Raw genomic sequence first — 9357 nt, forward strand, 5'->3', positions numbered from 1 at the left:
TAACTGACCCACTGAAAAAGCACTGATAGGAATAACTGATCCACTGAAAAAGCATTGATGGGAATAACTGACCTACTGAAAAAGCATTGATGGGAATAACTGACCTACTGAAAAAGCATTGATGGGAATAACTGACCCACTGAAAAAGCATTGATGGGAATAACTGATTCACTGAAAAAGCATTCATGGTAATAACTGATCCACTGAAAAAGCATTGATGGGAATAACTGACCTACTGAAAAAGCATTGATGGGAATAACTGATCCTCTGAAAAAGCATTGATGGGAATAACTGACCCACTGAAAAAGCATTGATGGGAATAACTGACCCACTGAAAAAGCATTGATGGGAATAACTGACCTACTGAAAAAGCATTGATGGGAATAACTGACCCACTGAAAAAGCATTGATGGGAATAACTGACCTACTGAAAAAGCATTGATGGGAATAACTGACCCACTTAAAAAGCACTGATGGGAATAACTGATCCACTGAAAAAGCATTGATGGGAATAACTGATCCACTGAAAAAGCATTCATGGTAATAACTGATCCACTGAAAAAGCATTGATGGGAATAACTGACCTACTGAAAAAGCATTGATGGGAATAACTGATCCTCTGAAAAAGCATTGATGAAAACGTCTGAAGTGTACCAGGAGCCTTAAAAACAAATACATTTGGAATGCTTCCATTTTAAGTTATTTTCTATGTATTTTTAGCTGATCTATTGCTAATGGTCAATGAAAAAAGAAATGTCAGCAGTTTACCTCCTTCAGTTTTTAAAAAAAGGGAGGCGAAACCGATGACACACGGGAGGAGGATATAAAAATGGATGTGCGAATACAACCTCAGGACAATCCGCCATTCCCTTTTTTTACGGTAATTTCCACATATTCTTCTAAAGGAGAGCTAGAAAAACTAGGATTTGAGTATTTTTCTAACTAATGCACAATGTGCCGATGCTTGGGTCCGTAGATGGGATAGCTATAGTTTTACATTGTTTACAAAAAAATGAACAAACAAACAGACTTTCAAGATAAATCCTGTCAATAAGATGAATCAAGACCGTGACAGATCTAAATTGGTGTAAATGGCCAATTGATCAGATTGAAATCTGCCAGAAGAAAAATGTTCTGCCGGTCACAGTGAATGAGAATAGATGAGTTTTAATTTAGGATGATGAAGGTGGTGAGAATTGGTTCTATCAGGCTGCTGTCACACTATCAGTATTTGGTCAGTATTTTACATCAGTATTTGTAGCCAAAACCAGGAGTGGAACAATTAGAGGAAAAGTATAATAGAAACATATGCACCACTTCTGCATTTATCACCCACTCCTGGTTTTGGCTTCCAAATACTGGTGTAAAATACTGACCAAATACTGATAGTGTGACGGCAGCCTCAGAAGGAAATATCTGTCGGTGTAAACAACTTACTCAGATCCTGTTCAGATGTGTAAGATTGGACAGACATCCGGGTATTTATATACCCAGCATAAAGCATTTAGTGTGGACATCAGTAGTAGAGGGTATTGAATAAAACACGTCCAAGCGTAGAGATAGCACTAATATATGAGATCTGCTTACCCACTAAACAATTAGTCACTTGTGGATCAGTGTCACTCTATTTAATAATAGTATTATGTATCACCAGGAATAGGCTCAGAATGGGTGGCATTATACCAAGAAGGGGCTCAGAATGGGGGGCATTATACCAAGAAGGGGCTCAGAATGGGGGGCATTATACCAAGAAGGGGCCCAGGATGGGGACATTATACCAGGAAGGGGCCCAGGATGGGGGACATTATACCAGGAAGGGGCACAGGATGGGGGATGTTATACCAAGAAGGGGCTCAGATTGGGGGACATTATATCAGGAAGGGGCTCAGAATGGGGGACATTATACCATGAAGGGACTCAGATTGGGGGACATTATACCAAGATGGGGCCCAGGATGGGGACATTATACCAGGAAGGGGCCCAGGATGGAGGACATTATACCAGGAAGGGGCACAGGATGGGGGATGTTATACCAAGAAGGGGCTCAGATCGGGGGACATTATATCAGGAAGGGGCTCAGAATGGGGGACATTATACCAAGAAGGGACTCAGATTGGGGGATATTATACCAAGAAGGGGCTCAGAATGGGGGGCATTATACCAAGAAGGGGCCCAGGATGGGGACATTATACCAGGAAGGAGCCCAGGATGGGGGACATTATACCAGGAAGGGGCACAGGATGGGGGATGTTATACCAAGAAGGGGCTCAGATTGGGGGACATTATATCAGGAAGGGGCTCAGAATGGGGTACATTATACCAAGAAGGGACTCAGATTGGGGGACATTATACCAAGAAGGGGCTCAGAATGGGGGGCATTATACCAAGAAGGGGCTCGGAATGGGGGGCATTATACCAATAAGGGGCCCATGATCAGGGACATTATACCAATCACATGTAGGTCTTTTTAGAATTTAGAACACTACAAGGGTCTTTACATAAGACCAACATGCAGGTGGGCCCAGGTCCACATTTCCCACCGGGGCCCATCGGATTCTAGCTACGTCACTGACTTTCAGCTCTGATTTGGTAATAATTTGACTTTCTTGCAAAATAGACACTAAATGGCTGCAATTTACAGTGGTGAAATTAAAAATGGACGATGGTTTTGCAGTTATAAGTGGAGACTTAATGGCTCCATTCTGCTTTTGATGTGATTAGCTAATTACATCTAGAAAAAGACTCATACCTCTTCTGAAACCATCACATGGATGGGAATTCATTTTCTAGCAGAGCATTGATCCATTTGTAATTATATTTTAACTGCTTTATTGCATACATACGCTTTAGTATTTTTATAAAAACAGGGTCAGATTTGTAGTAGTTAAAAAGAGGCCGAAAGTTTACTGAATGGCAGCACAATATATACACTATCTGCTTAATTAAGGTTTATTCCAGATATTACTGTTCTCTCTATCACAGGAATGTGTCCTTTTACTTTGTCAGCAATGATTGGACAGTAGTACAATGTGCAGGTATACATCCCAGCAATGATTGGACAGTAGCAGGGACACGCCCAAGCAATGATTGGACAGTAGTACAATGTGCACGTATACATCCCAGCAATGATTGGACAGTAGCAGGGACATGCCCAAGCAATGACTGGACAGTAGTAGAATTTGCAGGGACACACTCAAGCAATGATTGGACAGCAGTAGAATGTGTATGGACCCGTCCCAGTAGTGATTGGACAGCAATAGAATGTGCATGGACATGCCCCAGTAATGACTGGACAGTAGTAGAATGTGCATGGACACGCCCCAGTAATGACTGGACAGTAGTAGAATGTGCACGGACATGCCCCAGTAATGATTGGTCAGTAGTAGAATGTGCATGGACACGCCCCAGTAATGATTGGACAGTAGGATAATGTGCACAGAAACGCCCCAGTAATGATTGGACAGTAGGATAATGTGCATGGACACACCCCAGTAATGATTAGACAGTAGGATAATGTGCATGGACACGAACCAGTAATGATTGGACAGTAGGATAATGTGCATGGACACACCCCAGTAATGATTGGACAGTAGTAGAATGTGCATGGACACACCCCAGTAATGATTGTACAGTAGTAGAATGTGCATGGACACACCCCAGTAATGATTGTACAGTAGTAGAATGTGCATGGACACGCCCCAGTAATGATTGGACAGTAGTAGAATGTGCACGGACATGCCCCAGTAATGATTGGACAGCAGTAGAATGTGCATGGACATGCCCCAGTAATGATTGGACAGTAGGATAATGTGCACGGACACACCCCAGTAATGATTGGACAGTAGTAGAATGTGCATGGACACGCCCCAGTAATGATTGGACAGTAGGATAATGTGCATGGACACGCCCCGGTAATGATTGGACAGTAGGATAATGTGCACGGACACACCCCAGTAATGATTGTACAGTAGTAGAATGTGCATGGACACGCCCCAGTAATGATTGGACAGTAGTAGAATGTGCACGGACATGCCCCAGTAATGATTGGACAGCAGTAGAATGTGCATGGACATGCCCCAGTAATGATTGGACAGTAGGATAATGTGCACGGACATGCCCCAGTAATGATTGGACAGTAGGATAATGTGCACGGACATGCCCCAGTAATGATTAGACAGTAGTAGAATGTGCACGGACACACCCCAGTAATGATTGGACAGTAGGATAATGTGCATGGAAACACCCCAGTAATGATTGGACAGTAGGATAATGTGCATGGAAATAGCCCAGTAATGATTGGACAGTAGGATAATGTGCATGGAAACACCCCAGTAATGATTTGACAGTAGGATAATGTGCATGGAAACACCCCAGTAATGATTGGACAGTAGGATAATGTGCATGGACACGCCCCAGTAATGATTGGACAGTAGGATAATGTGCACGGACATGCCCCAGTAATGATTGGACAGTAGGATAATGTGCATGGACACGCCCCAGTAATGATTGGACAGTAGGATAATGTGCACGGACACGCCCCGGTAATGATTGGACAGTAGGATAATGTGCACGGACACGCCCCAGTAATGATTGGACAGTAGGATAATGTGCACGGACATGCCCCAGTAATGATTAGACAGTAGTAGAATGTGCACGGACACACCCCAGTAATGATTGGACAGTAGTAGAATGTGCACGGAAACACCCCAGTAATGATTGGACAGTAGGATAATGTGCATGGACACGCCCCAGTAATGATTGGACAGTAGGATAATGTGCACGGACATGCCCCAGTAATGATTAGACAGTAGTAGAATGTGCACGGACACACCCCAGTAATGATTGGACAGTAGGATAATGTGCACGGAAACACCCCAGTAATGATTGGACAGTAGGATAATGTGCATGGGAACAGCCCAGTAATGATTTGACAGTAGGATAATGTGCATGGACACACCCCAGTAATGGTTGGACAGTAGGATAATGTGCATGGAAACACCCCAGTCATGATTGGTCAGTAGTAGAATGTGCATTGACACGCCCCAGTAATGATTGGACAGTAGAATAATGTGCACGGACACACCCCAGTAATGATTGGACAGTAGGATAATGTGCACGGACACGCCCCGGTAATGATTGGACAGTAGGATAATGTGCATGGACACGCCCCAGTAATGATTGGACAGTAGTAGAGTGTGCATGGACACGCCCCAGTAATGATTGGACAGTAGGATAATGTGCATGGACACGCCCCAGTAATGATTGGACAGTAGGATAATGTGCACGAACACGCCCCGGTAATGATTGGACAGTAGGATAATGTGCACGGACACGCCCCGGTAATGATTGGACAGTAGGATAATGTGCATGGACACGCCCCAGTAATGATTGGACAGTAGGATAATGTGCACGGACATGCCCCAGTAATGATTAGACAGTAGTAGAATGTGCACGGACACACCCCAGTAATGGTTGGACAGTAGGATAATGTGCATGGAAACACCCCAGTAATGATTGGTCAGTAGTAGAATGTGCATTGACACGCCCCAGTAATGATTTGACAGTAGGATAATGTGCATGGACACGCCCCAGTAATGATTAGACAGTAGTAGAATGTGCACGGACACACCCCAGTAATGGTTGGACAGTAGGATAATGTGCATGGAAACACCCCAGTAATGATTGGTCAGTAGTAGAATGTGCATTGACACGCCCCAGTAATGATTTGACAGTAGGATAATGTGCACGGACACACCCCAGTAATGATTGGACAGTAGGATAATGTGCATGGAAACACCCCAGTAATGATTGGTCAGTAGTAGAATGTGCATTGACACGCCCCAGTAATGATTGGACAGTAGGATAATGTGCACGGACACACCCCAGTAATGATTGGACAGTAGGATAATGTGCACAGACACGCCCCGGTAATGATTGGACAGTAGGATAATGTGCATGGACACGCCCCAGTAATGATTGGACAGTAGTAGAATGTGCATGGACACGCCCCAGTAATGATTGGACAGTAGGATAATGTGCATGGACACGCCCCAGTAATGATTGGACAGTAGTAGAATGTGCATGGACAAGCCCCAGTAATGATTGGACAGTAGTAGAATGTGCATGGACACGCCCCAGTAATGATTGGACAGTAGGATAATGTGCATGGACACGCCCCGGTAATGATTGGACAGTAGGATAATGTGCATGGACACGCCCCAGTAATGATTGGACAGTAGTAGAATGTGCATGGACACGCCCCAGTAATGATTGGACAGTAGGATAATGTGCACGGACACACACTCAACTGGTAACATCCAGTTGTCAATTTAAGAATATATTTCTAAGAGGAATAACAGAGGAACAGTCCTGTGAGGAGTTCAAAAAATGCTCTGGCATTGTTATATTAAAGGAAATAATTTAATAAAACAAACATGTAAGGAAAGCTGACCGGTTTCTTTAAAGGGAAGCTATCATCAGAAAAATACCTATTGTTTATGTCAAGTTTTGTGTTTACATGCATGTTTAAGATTTGCAATGCAAAATTATACTGTGGTATCATCTTTTTTATATTTGAGGCATAAACGTATTTACATGTAAGCTTAAAAAAAAGTGTTGGCTACATTTTATGTCTTCATATCACAATCATTATTGAAAAAAAAAATAGTAATCTTGTCATTTTCAGCCTGAGTGTTTTTAGACTCTAACTTCCTGTCCATTCAGGAAGAGTTTTCTTATCAGTAGTGCCAGGTAATGATGTCACAACGATGTCACAGCTGACCCAGCTCCCTCTACCTTCACAATGACATTTGCACACGCTCATAAGACACTTCATTAGAAAAGACATGGTCCTTATCTGACCATTGTGGCTAATGTGCATGTGTTATTTCCAGTATGAGTCTAAAAAAGCCCCAGTGACCAGAGTGAAAATGACAAGATTTTCTTTCTTTATTTTAAATACAGATTGTAATATGTAAAAATAATTAAAAAAATGAATTTAACACAAAAAACATGCTTTGATTAATAGGTCACTTCTGATGATCTCTTCCAGTTAAAGTAGATTACTACGTGATCATACGCACACTAGTATGGCCAATACAGTCAAAGATACTCAGGATGGAACTTGCAACAAAACATGGTAAACTGGCCACATGTTATAAATCCATCACTTCTGTGGCATTTGTCATCTAATTTGAGGATTAGTCCAAGAACTTAAAATCTAGGATAATTAGATACGGTACATATGTTGTTTTGTTTTTTTCCTGAGCATCAATTTTATAGACTTCCCCTATTAAATGTGTACATATAGTGTTACTGTAACTTTAAAAGGGTATCCCCTTCTTAAAAATGGTGGTATATTGTTGGGATCCTAAGAGACAGATTGTAAAGTGATCAGGCGCCACATCATTCAAGGGGTTGTTTGGTCAGAAGATATTGATAAATATCGATGACTTGTCCTTAATCGCCTGGCACCTCCAACAATCAGCTGTTATAAGCCCAATAGGCAGCAAAATAGAGAATAGATGTTCTGCAGTACTTGGCATTGCATCAATGTGTTTATAATTGCCTTCTGCCGGCACTTACTGTATAAAAACTGATCAGTGGGAGTCCCTGGTGTCTGACCCCATGAATCTGATATTGATGACCCATCACTTGGTCATAATGTCTTCTGGCCTGACAACACCATTATTGATGTGGTGCCTGATCACTTTATCATCTTGTATAGTGTTGTGATCCCATGAATATGCAGCTCTATTCAATGTGTAGAAGCCGCTGCTGTGTACTGCAGAACATTTCCTATACTGTACATTGCAGCTCTATTCAATGCGTAGCAGTCGCTGCTGTGTACTGCAGAACAGTTCCTATTCTGCACATTGCAGCGCTATTCAATGTGTAGCAGCCGCTGTTGTGTACTGCAGAACAGTTCCTATTCTGTACATTGCAGCTCTATTCAATGTGTAGCAGTTGCTGCTGTGTACTGCAGAACAGTTCCTATTCTGCACATTGCAGCGCTATTCAATGTGTTGCAGCCGCTGCTGTGTACTGCAGAACAGTTCCTATTCTGCACATTGCAGCTCTATTCAATGTGTAGCAGCCGCTGCTGTGTACTGCAGAACAGTTCCTATTCTGCACATTGCAGCGCTATTCAATGTGTTGCAGCCGCTGCTGTGTACTGCAGAACAGTTCCTATTCTGCACATTGCAGCTCTATTCAATGTGTAGCAGCCGCTGCTGTGTACTGCAGAACAGTTCCTATTCTGCACATTGCAGCGCTATTCAATGTGTAGCAGCTGCTGCTGTGTACTGCAGAACAGTTCCTATTCTGCACATTGCAGCTCTATTCAATGTGTAGGAGCCACTGCTGTGTACTGCAGAACAGTTCCTATTCTGCACATTGCAGCGCTATTCAATGTGTAGCAGCCGCTGCTGTGTACTGCAGAACAGTTCCTATTCTGCACATTGCAGCTCTATTCAATGTGTAGCAGCCGCTGCTGTGTACTGTAGAACAGGTCCTATTCTGCACATTGCAGCTCTATTCAATGTGTAGCAGCCGCTGCTGTGTACTGCAGAACAGTTCCTATTCTGCACATTGCAGCTCTATTCAATGGCTATCTAATACTAATACTTATCAGTGATCAGTAGGGTTGCCGGGTGTCGGACCCCCATTGATCTGATGTTTAGGATATCATTGATATGTTATGCCTGGACAACTCATTTCACTGATGACATATCCTAAACAATATGCCACCACTTTATGGCCAGGATCACACGACCGTTTTCTCGCCATCTGAGAAAAACGGTCCGATTATGCTGATCAAAGTGGGATCTGTCTTTCTCAGATGTGGAAAAAAAAAGTTTCTCCACCTTCTCCATTCAGTGGGTCTGTGAAAATCAGACCACCCTCGGATGTTATCTGGTCTGATGTTTTCCATGGACTCATAGATTTGCGTTGCCAATTTTGATCCCACATTCATATCTAAATCGGACTTGTAAATTTTTCTCAGAAATGTGCCCGGCCCCACAGAATAACATGCATACTAGTGCTATCCATTAAAACCACCGCTAGCACTCGTCCGATTTAAATGGTCGTGTGCACAAGCCCTATAAGATAGGAACACCCCTTTAAATAAACATTAAAATCTAGAAAAAGTGATTACTAATAGATATATTTCGCGTCGGACTTGTACCCAAGTGGAAGATTTCTATTTAAAAAGAACTAATGCATAAATCCATTGTGTGCCTAATGGACAGGACTCATGAGATGCATCTGCTGCCCCATACAGTGACCACAAAGATATGTTACGGCCCCAATGTTCGTCGGCCGTAAATAGGAAGAATATTGCATTTCAATTGCACG

Source organism: Ranitomeya imitator, chromosome 9 (assembly GCF_032444005.1).
Source record: "Ranitomeya imitator isolate aRanImi1 chromosome 9, aRanImi1.pri, whole genome shotgun sequence".
NCBI classification, from domain to species: domain Eukaryota; kingdom Metazoa; phylum Chordata; class Amphibia; order Anura; family Dendrobatidae; genus Ranitomeya; species Ranitomeya imitator.